The following is a 20,694-nucleotide window of genomic DNA, read 5'->3' as shown; positions in this document are numbered from 1 at the left end:
TGTAAATGGATTAAATGCGCCAACTAAAAGACATAGGGTATCAGAATGGATAAAAAAACAAGACCCATCTATTTGCTGTATACAAGAGACTCATTTTAGATCTGAGGACACCTTTAGATTGAGAGTGAGGGGATGGAGAACTATTTATCATGCTCCTGGAAGCCAAAAGAAAGCTGGAGTAGCCATACTTATATCAGACAAACTAGACTTTAAATTAAAGGCTGTAACAAGAGATGAAGAAGGGCATTATATAATAATCACAGGGTCTATCCACCAGGAAGAGCTAACTATTATAAATGTCTATGCGCCAAATACCCGAGCCCCCAGATATATAAAACAATTACTCATAAATATAAGCAACCTTATTGATAAGAATGTGGTCATTGCAGGGGACTTTAACACCCCACTTACAGAAATGGATAGATCATCTAGACACACAGTCAATAAAGAAACAAGGGCCCTGAATGATACATTGGATCAGATGGACTTGACAGATATATTTAGAACTCTGCATCCCAAAGCAACAGAATATACTTTCTTCTCGAGTGCACATGGAACATTCTCCAAGATAGATCATATACTGGGTCACAAAACAGCCCTTCATAAGTTTACAAGAATTGAAATTATACCATGCATACTTTCAGACCACAATGCTATGAAGCTTGAAATCAACCACAGGAAAAAGTCTGGAAAACCTCCAAAAGCATGGAGGTTAAAGAACACCCTACTAACGAATGAGTGGGTCAACCAGGCAATTAGAGAAGAAATTAAAATATATATGGAAACAAACGAAAATGAAAATACAACAATCCAAACGCTTTGGGATGCAGCGAAGGCAGTCCTGAGAGGAAAATACATTGCAATCCAGGCCTACCTCAAGAAACAAGAAAAATCCCAAATACAAAACCTAACAGCACACCTAAAGGAAATAGAAGCAGAACAGCAAAGGCAGCCTAAACCCAGCAGAAGAAGAGAAATAATAAAGATCAGAGCAGAAATAAACAATATATAATCTAAAAAAACTGTAGAGCAGATCAACGAAACCAAGAGTTGGTTTTTTGAAAAAATAAACAAAATTGACAAACCTCTAGCCAGGCTTCTCAAAAAGAAAAGGGAGATGACCCAAATAGATAAAATCATGAATGAAAATGGAATGATTACAACCAATCCCTCAGAGATACAAACAATTATCAGGGAATACTATGAAAAATTATATGCCAGCAAATTGGACAACCTGGAAGAAATGGACAAATTTCTAAACACCCACACTCTTCCAAAACTCAATCAGGAGGAAATAGAAAGCTTGAACAGACCCATAACCAGCGAAGAAATTGAATCAGTTATCAAAAATCTCCCAACAAATAAGAGTCCAGGACCAGATGGCTTCCCAGGGGAGTTCTACCGGACATTTAAAGCAGAGATAATACCTATCCTTCTCAAGCTATTCCAAGAAATAGAAAGGGAAGGAAAACTTCCAGACTCATTCTATGAAGCCAGTATTACTTTGATTCCTAAACCAGACAGAGACCCAGTAAAAAAAGAGAACTACAGGCCAATATCCCTGATGAATATGGATGCAAGAATTCTTAATAAGATACTAGCAAATCGAATTCAACAGCATATAAAAAGAATTATTCACCATGATCAAGTGGGATTCATTCCTGGGATGCAGGGCTGGTTCAACATTCGCAAATCGATCAACGTGATACATCACATTAACAAAAAAAAAGAGAAGAACCATATGATCCTGTCAATCGATGCAGAAAAGGCCTTTGACAAAATCCAGCACCCTTTCTTAATAAAAACCCTTGAGAAAGTCGGGATAGAAGGAACATACTTAAAGATCATAAAGGCCATTTATGAAAAGCCCACAGCTAACATCATCCTCAACGGGGAAAAACTGAGAGCTTTTTCCCTGAGATCAGGAACACGACAGGGATGCCCACTGTCACCGCTGTTGTTTAACATAGTGCTGGAAGTTCTAGCATCAGCAATCAGACAACAAAAGGAAATCAAAGGCATCAAAATTGGCAAAGATGAAGTCAAGCTTTCGCTTTTTGCAGATGACATGATATTATACATGGAAAATCCGATAGACTCCACCAAAAGTCTGCTAGAACTGATACATGAATTCAGCAAAGTTGCAGGATACAAAATCAATGTGCAGAAATCAGTTGCATTCTTATACACTAACAATGAAGCAACAGAAAGACAAATGAAGAAACTGATCCCATTCACAATTGCACCAAGAAGCATAAAATACCTAGGAATAAATCTAACCAAAGATGTAAAAGATCTGTATGCTGAAAACTATAGAAAGCTTATGCAGGTAATTGAAGAAGATATAAAGAAATGGAAAGACATTCCCTGCTCATGGATTGGAAGAATAAATATTGTCAAAATGTCAATACTACCCAAAGCTATCTACACATTCAATGCAATCCCAATCAAAATTGCACCAGCATTCTTCTCGAAACTAGAACAAGCAATCCTAAAATTCATATGGAACCACAAAAGGCCCCGAATAGCCAAAGTAATTTTGAAGAAGAAGACCAAAGCAGGAGGCATCACAATCCCAGACTTTAGCCTATACTACAAAGCTGTCATCATCAAGACAGCATGGTATTGGCATAAAAACAGACACATAGACCAATGGAATAGAATAGAAACCCCAGAACTAGACCCACAAACGTATGGCCAACTCATCTTTGACAAAGCAGGAAAGAACATCCAATGGAAAAAAGACAGTCTCTTTAACAAATGGTGCTGGGAGAACTGGACAGCAACATGCAGAAGGTTGAAACTAGACCACTTTCTCACACCATTCACAAAAATAAACTCAAAATGGATAAAGGACCTGAATGTGAGACAGGAAACCATCAAAACCTTAGAGGAGAAAGCAGGAAAAGACCTCTCTGACCTCAGCCGTAGCAATCTCTTACTCGGCACATCCCCAAAGGCAAGGGAATTAAAAGCAAAAGTGAATTACTAGGACCTTATGAAGATAAAAAGCTTCTGCACAGCAAAGGAAACAACCAACAAAACTAAAAGGCAACCAACGGAATGGGAAAAGATATTTGCAAATGACACATCGGACAAAGGGCTAGTATCCAAAATCTATAAAGAGCTCATCAAACTCCACACCCGAAAAACAAATAACCCAGTGAAGAAATGGGCAGAAAACATGAATAGACACTTCTCTAAAGAAGACATCCGGATGGCCAACAGGCACATGAAAAGATGTTCAACGTCGCTCCTTATCAGGGAAATACAAATCAAAACCACACTCAGATACCACCTCACGCCAGTCAGAGTGGCCAAAATGAAGAAATCAGGAGGCTATAGATGCTGGAGAGGATGTGGAGAAACGGGAACCCTCTTGCACTGTTGGTGGGAATGCAAATTGGTGCAGCCGCTCTGGAAAGCAGTGTGGAGGTTCCTCAGAAAATTAAAAATAGACCTACCCTATGACCCAGCAATAGCACTGCTAGGAATTTATCCAAGGGATACAGGAGTACTGATGCATAGGGGCACCTGTACCCCAATGTTTATAGCGGCACTCTCAACAATAGCCAAATTATGGAAAGAGCCTAAATGTCCATCAACTGATGAATGGATAAAGAAATTGTGGTTTATATACACAATGGAATACTACGTGGCAATGAGAAAAAATGAAATATGGCCTTTTGTAGCAACATGGATGGAACTGGAGAGTGTGATGCTAAGTGAAATAAGCCATACAGAGAAAGACAGATACCATATGGTTTCACTCTTATGTGGATCCTGAGAAACATAACAGAAACCCATGGGGGAGGGGAAGGAAAAAAAAAAAAAAAAAGAGGTTAGAGTGGGAGAGAGCCAAAGCATAAGAGACTGTTAAAAACTGAGAACAAACTGAGGGTTGATGGGGGGTGGGAGGGAGGGCAGGGTGGGTGATGGGTACTGAGGAGGGCACCTTTTGGGATGAGCACTGGGTGTTGTATGGAAACCAATTTGACAGTAAATTTCATATATTAAAAAAAAAAAAAAAAAAAAGGATGTATATACACACATACAGTGGAATACTAGTTGACAATGAAAAAGAATGAAATCTTGCCATTTGCAACAACAAAGTGGATAGAACTGGAGGGTATTATGCTAAGTGAAGTAAGTCAGTCAGAGAAAGACAGATATCACATTTCACTCATATGTGGAAATTGAGAAACTTAACAGATGATTGTAAGGGAAGGGTAGGAAAAATAAAAGTACAGAAGGAGGCAAACCATAAGAAATGCTTCAATACAGAGAACAAACTGAGATTTGATAGGGCTTGGGGGTAGAAGGGGTGGGGAATATGGGAGATGGGCATTGAGGAGGGCACTTGTTGGGATGAACACTGGGTGTTGTAAGTAAGTGATGAATCACGGGAATCTACTCCTGAAGCCAAGACTACAATGTGTGTTAACTAACTTGAGAATAAATAAAATAAAAAAGTAAAATAAAAAAAAATAAAAAAAAAAAAAAGTAGACCTACCCTCCAATCTTGTAAGCACTACTAGGTATTTGCCCACAGGACACAAAGATACAGATTCAGATTCAAAGGGGTACATGTACCTCAATGTTCACAGCAGCATTATCAACAATAGTCAAACAATGGAAAAAGCCCCATTGTCCACTGAATGATGATGGATAAAGAAGATGTGGGGTGTATATATATATATATATATATATATATATATATATATATATACATATATATATACATACATACACAATGGAATACTACTCAGCCATCAAAAAGAATGAAATCTTGCCATACGCAACATTGTGGATGGAGCTAGAGTTTATTATGCTAAGTGAATTAAGTCAGGCAGAGAAAGGCAACTACCAATATAATTTCACTCATATGTGGAATTTAAGAAGATAAAACAGATGACTATATAAGAAGAGGGGGAAAAAAGAGACCAGGGGGAACAAACAAACAAAAGAGACGAGGGGGAACAAAAAGAGACTCTTAATGAACGAGAACTGAGGGTTGATGGAGGGAGGTGTGTGGGGGATGGGAGGGGTGGGGGATGGGAGGGATGGGTGATGTGCACTAAGGAGGGTACTTGCTGTGATGAGCACTGGGTATTATAAGTAAGTGATGAATCACTAAAACCAATACTGCACTGTATGTTAACTAACTAGAATTTAAACATCATTTTTTTAATTCTCCCCTTCCTTTTATCTTTTCCTTCCTGAACAATTACACTTTCCAGAACAATTACATTTTAAAGCTATTAGATGAACAAAATAAGGTAGGCACCTACATGGGGTAAGGCAACAGTACCCCAGAGTAAGGTATCAGAACATTATTAGTTCTGAGGAGAGTGCCCGGATTAAAGAGTAGTGTAACACAGGGTATCATAAGCCAATCAGGGCAAGAAGAGAATCTCTGTGCAGGTGTGGCCTGGTATACAGTATCAGAGCCTGATCAGGATGAGGACAGTTTCCATGGAGACACAGATCCAGCTTGGCATGTGGGATGATCCCAAGCAGAATGCGGAAGGTGTCTCTAGGGTAGGGCAGCCTGACATAGAGTGGAAGATCTGGAGCAGAGTATAGAAAATATCTTCATGGAGAGGCAGTCTGGATTGGGAAATCGGATCCCCTACAGAAGAAGGGTGTCATCCAGGGATGGAAGGTGGCCCAGTTTGGTAGTCAGAGATCTAGCAGAGTAAGGAAAGGTAGTCTGGCCTGGGTTATTAGAGCCAGGGTAAGGAGGGTGTCTACATCTTGAGCCAGATCCTGAACAGAATAAAACACCCAAGCAGAGAGGCCCACGGTGAGAAATCAAAAGCCCAAGTAGGATAAGGATGACACCCATGTGAAGAGGTAGTCCAGCATGGGGAGTCAGAGGCTAAAGCGGGTGAGAAAGGTTATCTATATGAATGGGGTGAGCATTGTGATGGGGGTGGGGGGGTGGGGAGAGAGTCAGAGACCAAATTGTGGGGAGGTTATCCATGTTGAGGGGTAGTCTAGCATGGAGTGTCAAAGCCCAAGCAGGGGGAGAAGCACAACCACACAAAAAGGTAGCCTGAATGGAGGGTCAGAATCCAAGTAGTGAGTCAGAATCCTGGTTGGGAAGAAGACGGCAGAAGAGATGGGACATTGATTATAGAATGGGAGACTGACCAAATAAAGACATAAAACACATAGGAAGTGAGGTTTCTCACTATTGGATAAGGGAGTTACACAGAAAGAGAAAAAAAGTAAAATGAAATTCATTTAGAACTCCATATACTGGTGTGAGCTTATGGTTTTTAATAGATAAAGAAAAAATAAATGCAAATGAGTGTGTGTGTGTGTGTGTGTGTGTGCATGCACATATCCACTGCGAGGGCTGGGAGCAGTCCAATAGCCATATGTACACCTAGTGCTCAAATCTTGGCTTCTAAATATCACCTTCCACTAGAAGAAACCAGGATCCTTGGAGAAATGGCCAATTCCAGAGGATGGCAAAGTACAAGATGAGCCTGAAATATCTTCTTGTGCCAGAAACAAAGATATGTCCAAAAGATAACAGAGACATGTAAAATGCATACAGAAGCCTGCCTGAAGGGGCTGCCACAGGCCATCAGATCAGTGACATTTTCAGAATGAAAACAAATTACAATAGTAACGTTAAACGTAATAAGAAAATATGATTTTTTACCATGCAAAATATTTGCAAATCTCATATCCAACAAAAAACATGTATCCAGAACAGATATAAAATCTAAATTAATCAGTTAAAAAACACAACAGTGCAATTAGAAACTGGCAAAACAACTTGAACACACTTCATCAAAGAAAATATACAGATGGAAAACAAGCACATGAAAAAATGTTCATCATCATTATTAGCCTTTTAGGGACATGCAAATCAGAATGACAGGGAATACCCCTATATACTTATTAGGATGGCTAAAATAAAAAATATTGGGAGTACCAAAAGCTGATAAGGATACAGAGAAACTGGATCCCTCATACTTTGCTAGTAGAAATGTAAAATGGTACAACCACTTTGAAAAATAATTAGGCTGTTTCTTACAAAATATACATATACTCATTACACAACCCAACAATCACACTCCTGGGCATTTATCCTACAGCAGAGATTCTCAACCTTGGAGCTAACAGACATTTTGAACCAAGTAATTCCTTGTGGGGACTGTCCAGTGTATTCTAGGATCTTATCATCAGCAGTCCTGATGCCAATAGAAAATTCTTTCCTAGTTGTGACAATCAAAAATGTCTTCAGATATTGCCAAATGTCTCCGTGGGACAAAATCACCCCTGGTTGACAGTCACTGTCCTAGAGAAATAAAACTTACGTTCATGTAAAAATAAGTACATGGATTTTCACAGCAGCTATATCAGCAGTAGTAAAAACCTAGCAACAATCAAATGTCCTTCTACAGAATAAGCTGTGATATATTCATACATTTGAATACTACTTAGCAATAAAAAGAAATATTGATACATACAATAACCCAGATGGATCTCTAGGTCAGTGGGCTGAGTAAAGAGAGCTAATCTCAAAAGGTTATATGCTATATGACTCCATTTATAGAACCTTCTCCAAATGACAAAAGCATACAGTAGAAAAACAGATCACTGGTTTGCAGGGGTTAAAGAAGGCAAGGGGCAGGGCACAATAGTGTGACTGTAAAGGGACAAGTAAGAGGGAATTCCTTTGTGATGACAGAACTCTGTATCTTGATTAGGGTAGTGGTTATATGAATCCATGTGATTAAATTTCACAGAATTATACATATATACATTTAAAAACAAGTGCATGCAAAAACTGATAAAATCAGATGAAGGTCTATAGTCTAGCTATTTGTACTGTATTAATGTCAATTTCCTGGTTTTGATAATGTACTAAAGTTATGTAAGATATTACATTGAGTGATGGGTACCTGGGACTCTCTAAACTATTTTTGTAATCTCTTGTGAGTCTATATATTTTTAAAGTAAAAAGTAAAAAAGACCCACTGAATGAAATAAGAAAGCATGCTTCTATATGGATATAATAAACAAACTCAAAGTTTACAAAGGAATGAGATAGTTACATAATTTCATAGTACTTTCCACAAGAGACTTAATTACAAAGGGGAAAAGAGTAACTTTCCAGTGAAGGAAACTAGCAGCCAAAACCTTATTAAGTAATTAATGTATAGTTGTCAGTGTGACAAATGAAAATTATGCAACATCTGATAAAATATCATGAGAACTGAATGTCACAACTGTCATATTCTTGCCAAAAATACATAACCCAAACCTAATCATGAGGAAATATCAAAGAAATCCAAATCGAAAAACATTCTACAAAATAAATGATCTGTAATCTCCCAAAGGTCAAGAAAGTGAAGGAAAGACTAAAGCAATGTTCTAGAAAAGAATTAGAGCCATGACAACTAAATGAAACATGTGATTTTGAACTGCCTCCTCTTGTTATAAAAATCCTTATGGGAACAACCAGAAAGCCTGAATAGTATCTGTAATACAGCACTGATGTTGGGGTGCCTGGGTGGCTCAGTCAGTTAAGTGTCTGACTTCAGCTCAGGTCATGATCTCGCAGTTCATGAGTTTGAGCCCCGCACAGGGCTCAGTACTGACAGCTCAGATCCTGGAGCCTACTTTGGATTCTGTCTCCCTCTCTCTCTGCCCTTCCCCTGCTCACGCTCTGTTTCTCTCTGTCTCAAAAATAAATAAACATTAAATAATAATAATAATAATAATAAAATACAGCACTGATGTTAATTTCCTGATTTTTATGGCTTTATTGGGGTTATGTAGGAAAATGTTCTTTCATATAGGAAATGATATAGTGATGGGCAGCATGTCAAAAACTTACTCCCAAATGGTTAAGGATAAAAAAAAGGAGATATTAACGTAATATTGTCAGATGCTAAAGCAGATAACAATTCAGTAAAAATAAAGATTTCAACATGACAGTTGATCAAAATATACCATAATAAAATAAAAATAAAAATAAAATATTTATTTTAAAAATAAAATATTTATTTTAAAAATAAAAATATACCATAACATGAAGCAATTATAATAAGTTTAAATATACTGAAATCATTCAGAATACAATCTCAGTGACCACAATGGAACTAACTAGAAACAAGCAATAATTAGAAAGTTCCCAGTTAAGCGTCCAACTCTTGCTTTCGGCTCAGGTTGTGATCTTATGGTTCATGGGATCAAGGCTCACGTCAGGCTCTGTGCTGACAGCATGGAGCCTGCTTGGGATTCTCTCTCTCCCCCTTCCTGCCCCTCCCCTGCTTGCTAGCACACACGTGCTCGCTCTTGCTATCTCTCTCTATATATATGTATATATGTCTCTCAAAATAAATGAACATTTATTAAAAAAAACACATGTCTATATAACCCATAGAACAACAACAACAAACTATAACAGAAATGAGAAAATATTTAGAGGGAGGCGAGTGGGGGATGGATTAGATGGGTGATGGTATTAAGGAGGGCACTTGTTATAAGCACTGGGTTTTGTACATAAGCGACCAATCACTGAATTCTATTCCTGAGAGCTTGTTTGGAGGTTCTAGCAGGGGAGTGCAGCTACTTGTATACCCTTGACCAAAGAATGGTCCTCCTCTATCAGGGAAGGTCGTCCTCTTCCACCAAGCGGCAGCTTCGGGAGGGACACACATGGAGTGGTGAGGGAGGAAGGGGCCACCTGCCTAGCCAGCCAGATCAGCCGAATCAACCCCGGCAATCAATGCGGTGACAGATGTCGCAGCCAGATCACCCTCACATCCTGAATTCTATTCCTGAAACTAATATTGCACTGTATGTTAACTAACTAGAATGTAAATAAAACTTTAGAAAGAAAAAAATGAGAAAATACTTAGAACAAAGATGAGGATGAGAAACTACATAAAAATCTGTCTGTATAAGGAAAAGGCTAAACATTAATGAATATGAAAAAAAACTGTATATTCTCAGAAGGTAGAAAAAGACCATTAGGTTAAAATCCAAAACAGAAGGAAAAAAATAAACATAGCAGCAAAACCTTTAAAAAGAAAACATACACTAGAGGATCAACAAAACCCAAATAGTTTAACCCCCAGAAAGAGCAATTAAGTAAAAAAAGAGGAAACGAAAATTACCAATATCAGAAATAAAAAAGTTAATATCACTACAGATTGAGAAATTGAAAGGGTAAAATACTATGAAAATAACTCATGTCAACAAATTTTGACAAGTTAAAATAGAAAAAATTACTTTAAAAAATTTTAAAACTAAAGCAAATTTACATAGTCATATCTATTAAATAAATTGAATCTATAATAAAAACTCCAGGCCATGATGGATTCACTGGTGAATTCTGCCCAATACCTAAGAAAGAAAGAATACCAATCTTAGACAAACTCTTTCAAAGTATCCCAATATATTTATGAGTCAGCCCAATGCTCATACCAAAAGATATTACAAGAAAAGAAAATTATAGGCAAATATCTCCATAGATATTTTACATAGATGTAAAAATAAAATGTTAGGTAGCAATTAAGGATAATATATAAATTAAGGGTGAATATGGTAATCTCTATAACATGTACTGTAATGAAGTCTGATTCCATTTTTGATGTTTCACTACTGACTTCTTTTTAAGTATCACCTATGGCCCTACATCTGAACAGGCTGATAAGAAAGCCTGAATGTGAGTACCTCCTTCTTTGGCACCAACAGAAAATGTAAACCTCCCATACACAGAACCCTTTTCCCAGTTCTACTTCCTAGCCACTATAAGCCCATCCACTCATTCTGCCCAAGATGGCCTGGACCTGTTTGTGCCCACCCAGCTCTCCCCAGGAGTCCCTATGTGAATAATAAACTTCCTCTCAAATCCTCTTGGTGTGAAAAATGTAAAAACCCTACATATCTAAACCAAATTTGGAGCGGGATCCAACCCATTTATCAAAAAAATAAATATGTATATAAAAAAGCCAATAAGGAAAATAAGACAGAGTAATAAAAGATGCATGATTAATACAAAGGATGGCAGGAAAGAAGGGACAAAAACCAGATGACACAAATAGAAAACAAAATGCAATATGGTAGATTTAATTCAAACAACACCAATCTGACACATACTCTTTCAGAAAATGATGGAAGAGTGAATATTTCCCAATTTTTCTTTTTTGGAAGCCACCATAGCTCTGTAATCAAAAAGATTATAGACCCCTAGGGGTGGCTGGGTGGCTCAGTTGATTAAGCCTCTTGACTCTTGATTTCTGCTCCAGCCATGATGTCATGGTTCGTGAGGTCAAACCCCACATCTGGTTCCATGCTGTCAGTGTGGAGCCTGCTTGGGATTCTCTCTCTCCCTCTCTTTCCCTCCCCACTCATGTCCTCTCTCTCTCTCTCTCTCTCTCAAATAAACTAAAAAAAAAATTAAAGACCAATGTTAGCAAATTGAATTCAGTAATAAATATAAAAAAGTTTATATTTATCCCAATAATATAAGATAAAATTTAACATTCAAAATCTAATCAATGTAATTCACATCGATGAAAACAGGAGAATACACATATGATCACCTCAATAAAGCATTAAAAGCACTTGACAAAATTCAATTCCCACTCATAATAAAAACTCATAGCAAACTAACAACAAAAGAGGATATCCTTAATCTGATAAAGATCATCTATTAAAAATTTACAGGTAATATCACACTTGATGAAAAACTAAATCCACAAGATGTCTGCTCTTACTACTTCTACTTGATATTATACTAAATGTCCTAGCCAGTGTATTAGGTAAGAAAAAGAAACAAAGCCACGAAGACTGGAAAGAAAGGAGTAAAACTGCTCTGTATGCTCCCTGACAATGTGATTTTCTAAGAAGAATAAACATCATACCTGGGGTTACTCATTAAATTTAAACAAGACAGTCCCTAAATCTTAGGGGAGTTACTGAACATAAAACAGAGGACAACAGATATGCCTCAATTTAAACAATGGAACTATTGGGAGAGAGCCAAAGCATAAAAGACTCTTAAAAACTGAGAACAAACTGAGGGTTGATGGGGGGTGGGAGGGAGAGGAGGGTGGGTGATGGGTATTGAGGAGGGCACCTTTTGGGATGAGCACTGGGTGTTGTATGGAAACCAATTTGGCAATAAATTTCATATATTGAAAAAAAAAAAAAAGAAAAAAATAAACAATGGAACTATTAGTTTATCTAAATACTCTATGGTCATAGTACCTATTGCCCTAAATTATCCCATAGGAAGCTCTGGCCCATAAGTAAGAAATTAAAATTAAAATTAAAATTAAAATTAATTTGTTGACATTTGTAAGCTGGCTTAACAACAGTATTTCTATTATACAAGCAAAAAATAATTAGAAAATAAAAATTTTCAAATACCATATATAATAGCATCAAAAAAACATAAAATATTTAGGAATAAATTTAACAAAAGATGTGCAAGGCCTACACACTGAAAATTACATGTTACTGAGAGACATTAATAAGCAGAAAAAAATGTTCATGCATGGGAAGACTCGTTATTATTAAGATATCAATCATTCACAAAATGATCTACAGATTCAATGCAATACCAAACAAAATCCCAAGAAGCATTTTTAGAGAAATCAGGAAGCTTATTCTAAAATTTATATTGAAATGCAAAGGACTTAAGATAACAATAATGTTGAAAAATTTTTTTAAAAAGTTGCAGGACAACTTGATTTTAAGACTTACTATAAATCAAGACATCATGGTATTGGTATAAAAACAGATAAATTAAAGGAATAGAGTAAGAACTCAAAAATAAACCCACACATAGGAGACCAACTGATTTCTGACAAAGATGCCAACTAAATTCACTAAGGAAATAATCAAGATTTCAGAAATGGTGCTGTAATATCTAAGAAAATGATCCTCAAATTGCATATATTACAGACTTAAAACATAAAGTTAAAACTATATTTCTAGATGAAAATATAGGAGAAAATTTTCAACACATTGGGTTAGGCAATATTTTCTTAGAGAAGACATGAAAAGTACTAACCTTAAATGAAAAACTAACAATTTTTGTAAAAATTAACACTTTCTCTTCTTCAAAAGTACCAGTACGAAAACAAAACTCAGTATGGGAACCAATTTAACAATAAACTTCATATATTGAAAAAAAAAAAAAAAGAAAACAAAAATCAAACCACAGTCTGTGAAAAAAGTACGTGCAATACACAGATAATTTGTATCTAAAATATACGAAAAAAACTTTCTTTTTTTTTTTTTTAATTTTTTTTTTTTTTTAACGTTTATTTATTTTTGAGACAGAGAGAGACAGAGCACGAACGGGGGAGGGGCAGAGAGAGAGGGAGACACAGAATCGGAAACAGGCTCCAGGCTCAGAGCCATCAGCCCAGAGCCTGACGCGGGGCTCGAACTCACGGACCGCGAGATCGTGACCTGGGTGAAGTCGGACGCTTAACCGACTGAGCCACCCAGGCGCCCCGAAAAAAACTTTCATAATAATGAGACAATCAAATAAACGAATGGGACCACGGACACTTCATAAAGACATCCAAATATCAAGGAAACACAGAAAAGATGGTTAGCATCATAGGTCATCAGTGAAACACAAATTAAAGCCACAATAACATACTCTTTCACATCCATATTTAGAATGGCTCGTAATAAAAACAACTGGAAATATCAAGTGTTGGTAAAGATGTGGAGTAATTCGAACTTGCATATACTTTGATGGAAATGAAGAAATGGTACATTTGGTTCCAGTGCTGGGTAACCATAACAGACCCAGTCTCTCTCAACTGTATACATAAAACCTAGAGAGTCTACACAGAGCACCTATCAGAAGACTGAAAAATAACAGAAGTAGGCAAATTGGTGAAGATGATCAACATTCGAAGCACTATCAAAATGGTGTAAGTTTGGGGCCCCTGGGTGGTTCAGTCAGCTAAGTGTCTGACTTCAGCTCAGGTCATGACCTAACAGTTCTTGAGTTTGAGCTCCACATCGGCCTGTCTGCTGTCAGCACAGAGCCGGCTTCGGATCCTCTATTTCCCTCTTTCTTTCTCTGCCCCTCCCTCATTCACTCTTGCTTGCTTTCTCAAAAATAAATAAACATTAAAAAAAATTTTAATGGTGATAAGTTTACCATTCTTTCCTTTGTCATCCACTGGGGTCTGAACTTAAAATAGCTTGAAACCTGGAGGTGGGCCCTAGCACAGACAAAAACCTCCAGAAGCCCTCTAGTCAGGACCGAGGAGCAGGAATTGAAATAGTGTGAAAATCTTTTTTCTGTGTCTTCTAGTAAGCTCAAGCACTCAAGTAATCTCATGGTGGCAGTAGTACAGCAGTAACAGGGGCCAGGAAGAGCTTAAACTTCTGAGAGAGGAAAAATTTTCTCTTCCAATATAGGAAGTTTGGTTTCAAGAGTGTGGGACAAACCTCTGTTGATCTTTCCCCTCTGTACTGAGCCACCTGAAACTGACACAAAGTAGTCACAGGAAGTATACAGAAGAGAGGGGGTAAATTAAGTTCCTGCTTTCTGTCCTGGGACTCAAGAAAGGAGAGCTCAAGGGGTAACTGTAGAAAGAAAATCAACTCCTTAACATACGTTTATAATCTCCTGGGCCTATCCCTGAGCCATGCGTGTGTGGATCTGAACCTAAAGAGCATACCTAAACCTTGAGAACAGAAGTATGGGATAGCCTACTACCCAAGTCTCGAACTGGCCACTGGGTACACACACATGCAGGTCAAATGTGGATAGCAGTGCAAAAGCTCTGAAAATTGAACTCACACGGAACTATAACCCACAGAAGGCTGGTTATAATTTGTAACCTGAATGCAAATGGGTTGATTGCCTACTAAAACAAAAATATCGAAAATTTCTATAGGATTTAAATGACACTAGTTATCTCACAATATCATGAAATACAACCCAAAATTACTCAGCATATGAAGATCCAGAAAAATCTAAACTCATGTGGGAAAAGAAAATCAACAGACACCAATGCTGGGATGAAAGAAGTGTTAGAATTATCTGACAAAAACTTTAAGGAAGCTATTATAAAATCCCGCAACATGTAAGAGTGGATACCCTCAAAAGTAACGATAAGACAAGGTCTCAGGAAATAAAAAGAAATAGCAGAAAAAATTTTTAATGTTTATTTTTAAGAGAGAATGAGTTGAGAAGGGGCAAAGAGAGGGAGATAGAGAATCCCAAGCAGGCTCTGCCCAACGTGGGGCTCGACCTCACAAACTTTGAGATCATGACCTGAGCTGAAATCAAGAACTGGATGCTTAACTGACTGAGCCACCCAGGCACCCCGAAATGGCAGATATTTTAAAACTAAAAAATGATACAAGTGAAATAAAATACTCACTGGATGAGCTCAATGGCAGAATGGAAATGTCAGAGGAAAGACTTAGTGAACTCCAAGACAGAACAATAGAAATTATTCAATCTGAACAAGAGAGGGGGAAAAAAAAAGATTGGAAAAAAAAAAATCAACAGAGCTTCAAGGACTTGTAAGATAATACCAAAAACATTTGTGTCATCAGAGATGTAGAAAGAGAAGAGAAAGAATGTGGTACAGAAAAAATACTTGAATAAATAAGGGCTAAAACTGCCTAAATATGATGAAAGATAAAAACCATTAGCACAGCAAACTCCAAACAGGATGGTCCAAAGAAATCCATGCCTACAAACATCATGACCAACTGACTCAAAGCAAAACAAAAAAAGGAAAGCAACCAGGGAAAAATAAAATAACACATTGCTTCAAATGTACAGGGGAATAATGATTCCAAAACTGTAGAGTTCTCATCAGAAACCATGGAATTTAGAAAGAAGCAAAATATTTTTAAAGTACTGAAAGAAAAGGACTGTCACCCCAATTGCATAAGCCATAAAAAAAAAAAATCAGTAAACTGGACTTCATTGAAATTAAAAACCTTTGTTCTGTGACAGACTCAATACATTAAGTAGATGAAAAGATAAGTCACATACTACAAGAAGGTATTTGCCAGCAACATATCCAGCAAAGGTTGTATATCCAAAACATACTCAGAACTCGCAAAATTCAACAGTAAGAAAATAAAACCCTATTATAAAATCATTTTCACCAATGGTAAAAAAAAATCACATGAAGTGAAGAAAAGCCATTAGGGAAATACAAATGAAAACTATATTGAAATATCACTGTACAACTATAAAAATGGCTAAGTATATGGACAATACAAAATGCTGACAAAGACACAGAGTAACTGGAACATGTATTATTGCTAGTGAAAATGCAAAGATAAACAGTTCTTGCAAGGTTAACCACACACATACACCACATGACTCACCAATCCCACTCCTGAATATTTACCCTTCAGAAACAAACACTGACACACAAATGTTTATAGCAGCTCTAACTGTAATCACACCCCAAAGCTGAAACAACACAAATATCCTTCAAAGAATGAATGCATGGATTAACAAACTGTGGTAATCTGTACAAAAGAACTGTCATATAAATAATAAAATATTACTGTTTTTAATAAAGCAATAAAAAGTAAAACATCTGCTTCATAAAAAAAGATGGATGAATCTTAAATGTGCTTCTCAAAGTAAAAGAAACTAAACCCAGAGGCTGTAACATATCTTATTATTTCATTTATAGGACACTCTAGAAAGGCTAAGAAAAGGACAAAGCAGGAATTACCAGGGGTCACAGGAGGAATTGTCTCTAAGGAGATGACATGCAGAAATTTTTGGATAGAAATGCTTTGTATGAAACTGTGATGGTAGATTTATCACAAATGATAGAATTGTACACCACAAAAAGTTTTGCACTATGTAAATTATTAAAAATTAACCAAAATCAACCAAGGGCAAAGACGGAATGCAGGATGTGACAAATGAAACTAACTGTATTATAAATGAATTATGTACTGACACATAGTATATAGAAAAGAAAAAAAAAAAAAAAAAAAAAAAAAAAAGAACACGACCTAAGAAATGTCAGCAGTGTTTTGACTGGATACCATAATGTTAAATTCAAAAGAAAGGTATATATAAACACTGTACTCAAGTAGAATTTGTTTTTCACCTGGGAATTCTGAAACTATCTAATTTATATACTAGGGTAAATATATTGTAGATAATGAGAGCCAGGTTTATTACTACTGAAGAAAGAAGTTAAAAACAAGGGTAAAAGTTTATAATCAACCCTGTGGTTCAAGATTAGTTGAAGGTATCAACACTGACTTGTGGTTTAAAAAATATTTACATATACAAGTATACACAAACACATACACATTAACAGAGATGAGAACAAGCAGAGAAGTAGGTATATGCATGAGTTAATATACATACATATAATCCTGAGCTTTATTAACTGCTAGAAGCACTGACATCCTAGTAACAATGAGCTAACCTGGTGCTATACCTTTGTTTCTAAGTACTATTCTCCATTGTTGAAAGAAGGGTACTGAAGTCCCTTACTAATATATTGTTATCTATTTCTCCCTTCAGGTATGTTTAGTATTTGCTTAATACACTTAGATGCTCCAATGTTGGTTGTGTACATATTTACCACTGTTTATCATCTTGTTACATCATCTGACCCCTTTATTGGTATATAATGGCCTTCCCTGTCTCCTGTTACTGGTTTTGGCTTAAAGCCTATTTTGTCTAATAGGAGTATTATAGCTCCTATATTGAATCCATACTGATATACATGAATAACTAAAGGAATAAATAAATGAGGGAGGAACAGCTCTTGCTTGCAGAAAAATTCCAATTAATACATGTAGAAGGAATGAAAGAAGTATAAAAACTCCATCCGAATACCAGAGTGATAATTGCTACAAGCAAGATCCAGTGATGAAGCCTAAAATTAGTGATCAAAGTTTTAAGCAGAAACAAGATATTTGCATAGTCTACCAGTTTCTACCCAAATACCTAGTATTTAAAAAGGAAAAACAGTAACTGTACAGTGAAGAACCTTGGTAGACATCACTTTAGCCAAGTGATCAAGGTTAACATCACCAGTAATGCATATCAACTTAATGTGCTCCCCAATGAAATGCACTGAAAATGCATAACCTCAACCTAGTCTTGAGACATCAGAGAAAACTAAATCAAAACTTTCTCCACTAAGTGAAATTAGTCAGTCAGAGAAAGACAAAAATCATATGACTTCACTCATATGAGGACTTTAAGAGACAAAAAAGATGAACATAAGGGAAGGGAAACAAAAATAATATAAAAACAGGGAGAGGGCAAAACAGAAGAGACTCATAAATATGGAGAACAAACAGGGTTGCTGGAGGGGTTGTGGGAGGGGAGATGGGCTAAATGGGTAAGGGGCATTAAGGAATCTACTGAAATCATTGCTTCACTATATACTAATTTGGATGTAAATTTTAAAAAACAAAAAATAAAGTTAAATAAAAAAAAAAAAAAACTTTCTCCAAAATAACCAATTCTCTTTAAAGTGTCAAGATCATAAAAAAAACAAGGACTGACACAGATTATTGAAAATAAGGAAGACAGGACCACTAAAATGTAAGGTGGCATCTTGGGTTGGATCTGAAACAAAAAATGTTCATGTGCATAAAAATGAGATGAAATCCAAATCAGTCTACATTTTAGTTATAATTTTATATGAAGGATAATTTCTTAGTTTTGGTATATGTTTTATGGTTATGATGTTATGGTAAGATGTTAACACAGGGGAACATTTGGTAAAGGACATACTGGTAACCTCCAAGATATTTCCCAATGATCTCTGCCTCTTGGTAATTCATACCCTTGTCTATCTCTAGCCGTTGAGGGTGAGCTGGAAATATTGATTCACTTCTATTGAACAGAATATAGCACAAATGGTGAGATCCCCTTACAAGGTTAGGTTACAAAGACTATGACTTTTGCCCTGGGCATCCTCTCTTGTTCTCTCACATGCTCACTCAGAGGGAAGTTTAGCTGTCATATTTGAGCTGCCTTATGGAAGGAAGGGAGTGATGTCTCTGGCCAATAGTCATGTGAACAAGCCTGGAAGCACATCGTCTCAGTCAAGTCTTGAAATGGGACCAGAGCTGCAGACAATACCTTGTTTGCAACCCCATAAGAGACCCTGAGCCGAAAGCACCCATCTAAGCCTCACCTAAATTTCTGACCCACAGAAAACCATACTAACATTGGGATAATATTTATTATTTTAAGCTGCTACATTTCAGGGTAATAGGTTACACATCAAAAAATAATTAATACAAGAACTCTACCACTTTTGTAACTCTTTAAATTTAAAATCTCAAAATAAAAAGCTTTAAAAATACTTAATACATATATGCTTACACATTTTATACACACACATGTATACAGATGAGTATGTATGTGTATATATGTAGTTTGAATTATTATGAACTTTGGAATCAGACAAACCTAGATTAGAATGCCATTTCTAACACTTAATAATAGACATGTGATCCTGGGCAAAATGTCTAATTTCTCTAAGTATTAGGTTGTTTTTTTTAAATTTTTTTAATGTTTATTTATTATTAAGAGACACAGCGTGAACAGGGGAGGGGCAGAGAGAGAGGGAGACAGAGAATCGGAAGCAGGCTCCAGGCTCTGAGCTGTCAGCACAGAGCCCAACGTGGCGCTTGAACTCACAAACCGCAAGATCATGACCCGAGCCAATGTCGGACACTTAATCGACTGAGCCACCCAGGAACCCCACCCCCCCCCCAAGTATTAGGTTTTTAAAATATATAAATTGAGGTAATAATATCTACCTCTGATGATTATATTAAGGTTAAAATGATACCTACATCTACTATACCAGATGGCATTTAGTACATTTTGAACAAATGGCATTATTATTTAGTGCATATTTATAATCATCTACTATTTTCTTCTCATTCCAGGAATTCAACTCTAATTCAGTATTATAATACTGAAAGCAGAGACTGACCCTGTTTTTTAGGCCCAATCCAATTCTAAATCACCAACTTTTAGAGCTACAAGGGACCTTTTAGCTTTCCAATTCTTTCCTTCCACCATCATCCCCATAGGAGTGCCAAAGATATTAAATGACTTGTCCAAGAGAATACCTTGAAAGAAGAGCTTGAAAGCAGGACTCAAGATCAGAGAGACACTACCATGCAGTGAACAAGCACTTGCTTTAATTAAAAAGACCACACTAGAATGCCCACTCTCTTGCTTATAAACAGCATTATTTCACATAAATAAAAGTACAAAGTAGCAATATCAGTGTCTCAGTTTCCCAGAGGGTAAATAAGGATACCACCACTCACCTCATAGGGTTATTACAATCATTAAATGAGATAACATATAAGTCCCTCATGGCCATTACTACCACATGTGGATGCTGAATAAATATTATTTCCCTTCCTTCTTTCCAAGCCCAGGGTTCTTCACTATGATGTGCTGCCTTCTCAACTATGCGGTAGAACATGAAACACAAAGGGTAATTCTATTCAAAATGTAAAAGTGAATGAATGATAGTCTTAAATTAGGCTAATATAAATCTAAGGCATTTAGCCCTGAACTCAGTTTCCTTTCCTATAATAGACTATAAGGTGGAACATCACAATAGAGAGCACATTATATTGATACGCATTACCAGTGATGTTAGCCTTGATAACTGGCTAAAATGATGTCTG

The 20,694-nt window shown here is 36.6% G+C and overlaps 1 protein-coding gene across 15 annotated transcripts in view; it reads right to left on the bottom strand.

The window, feature by feature from the left end:
- The window catches only part of ALMS1 (ALMS1 centrosome and basal body associated protein), a 230,530-nt gene that overhangs the window by 106,362 nt on the left and 103,474 nt on the right, over positions 1-20,694 (bottom strand). The window lies entirely within an intron of this gene.

Source organism: Panthera leo, chromosome A3, assembly GCF_018350215.1.
Source record: "Panthera leo isolate Ple1 chromosome A3, P.leo_Ple1_pat1.1, whole genome shotgun sequence".
Taxonomy (NCBI): domain Eukaryota; kingdom Metazoa; phylum Chordata; class Mammalia; order Carnivora; family Felidae; genus Panthera; species Panthera leo.
Note: the sequence above shows the minus strand (reverse complement) of the source record. Positions and strands in the feature narration are given on the sequence as shown.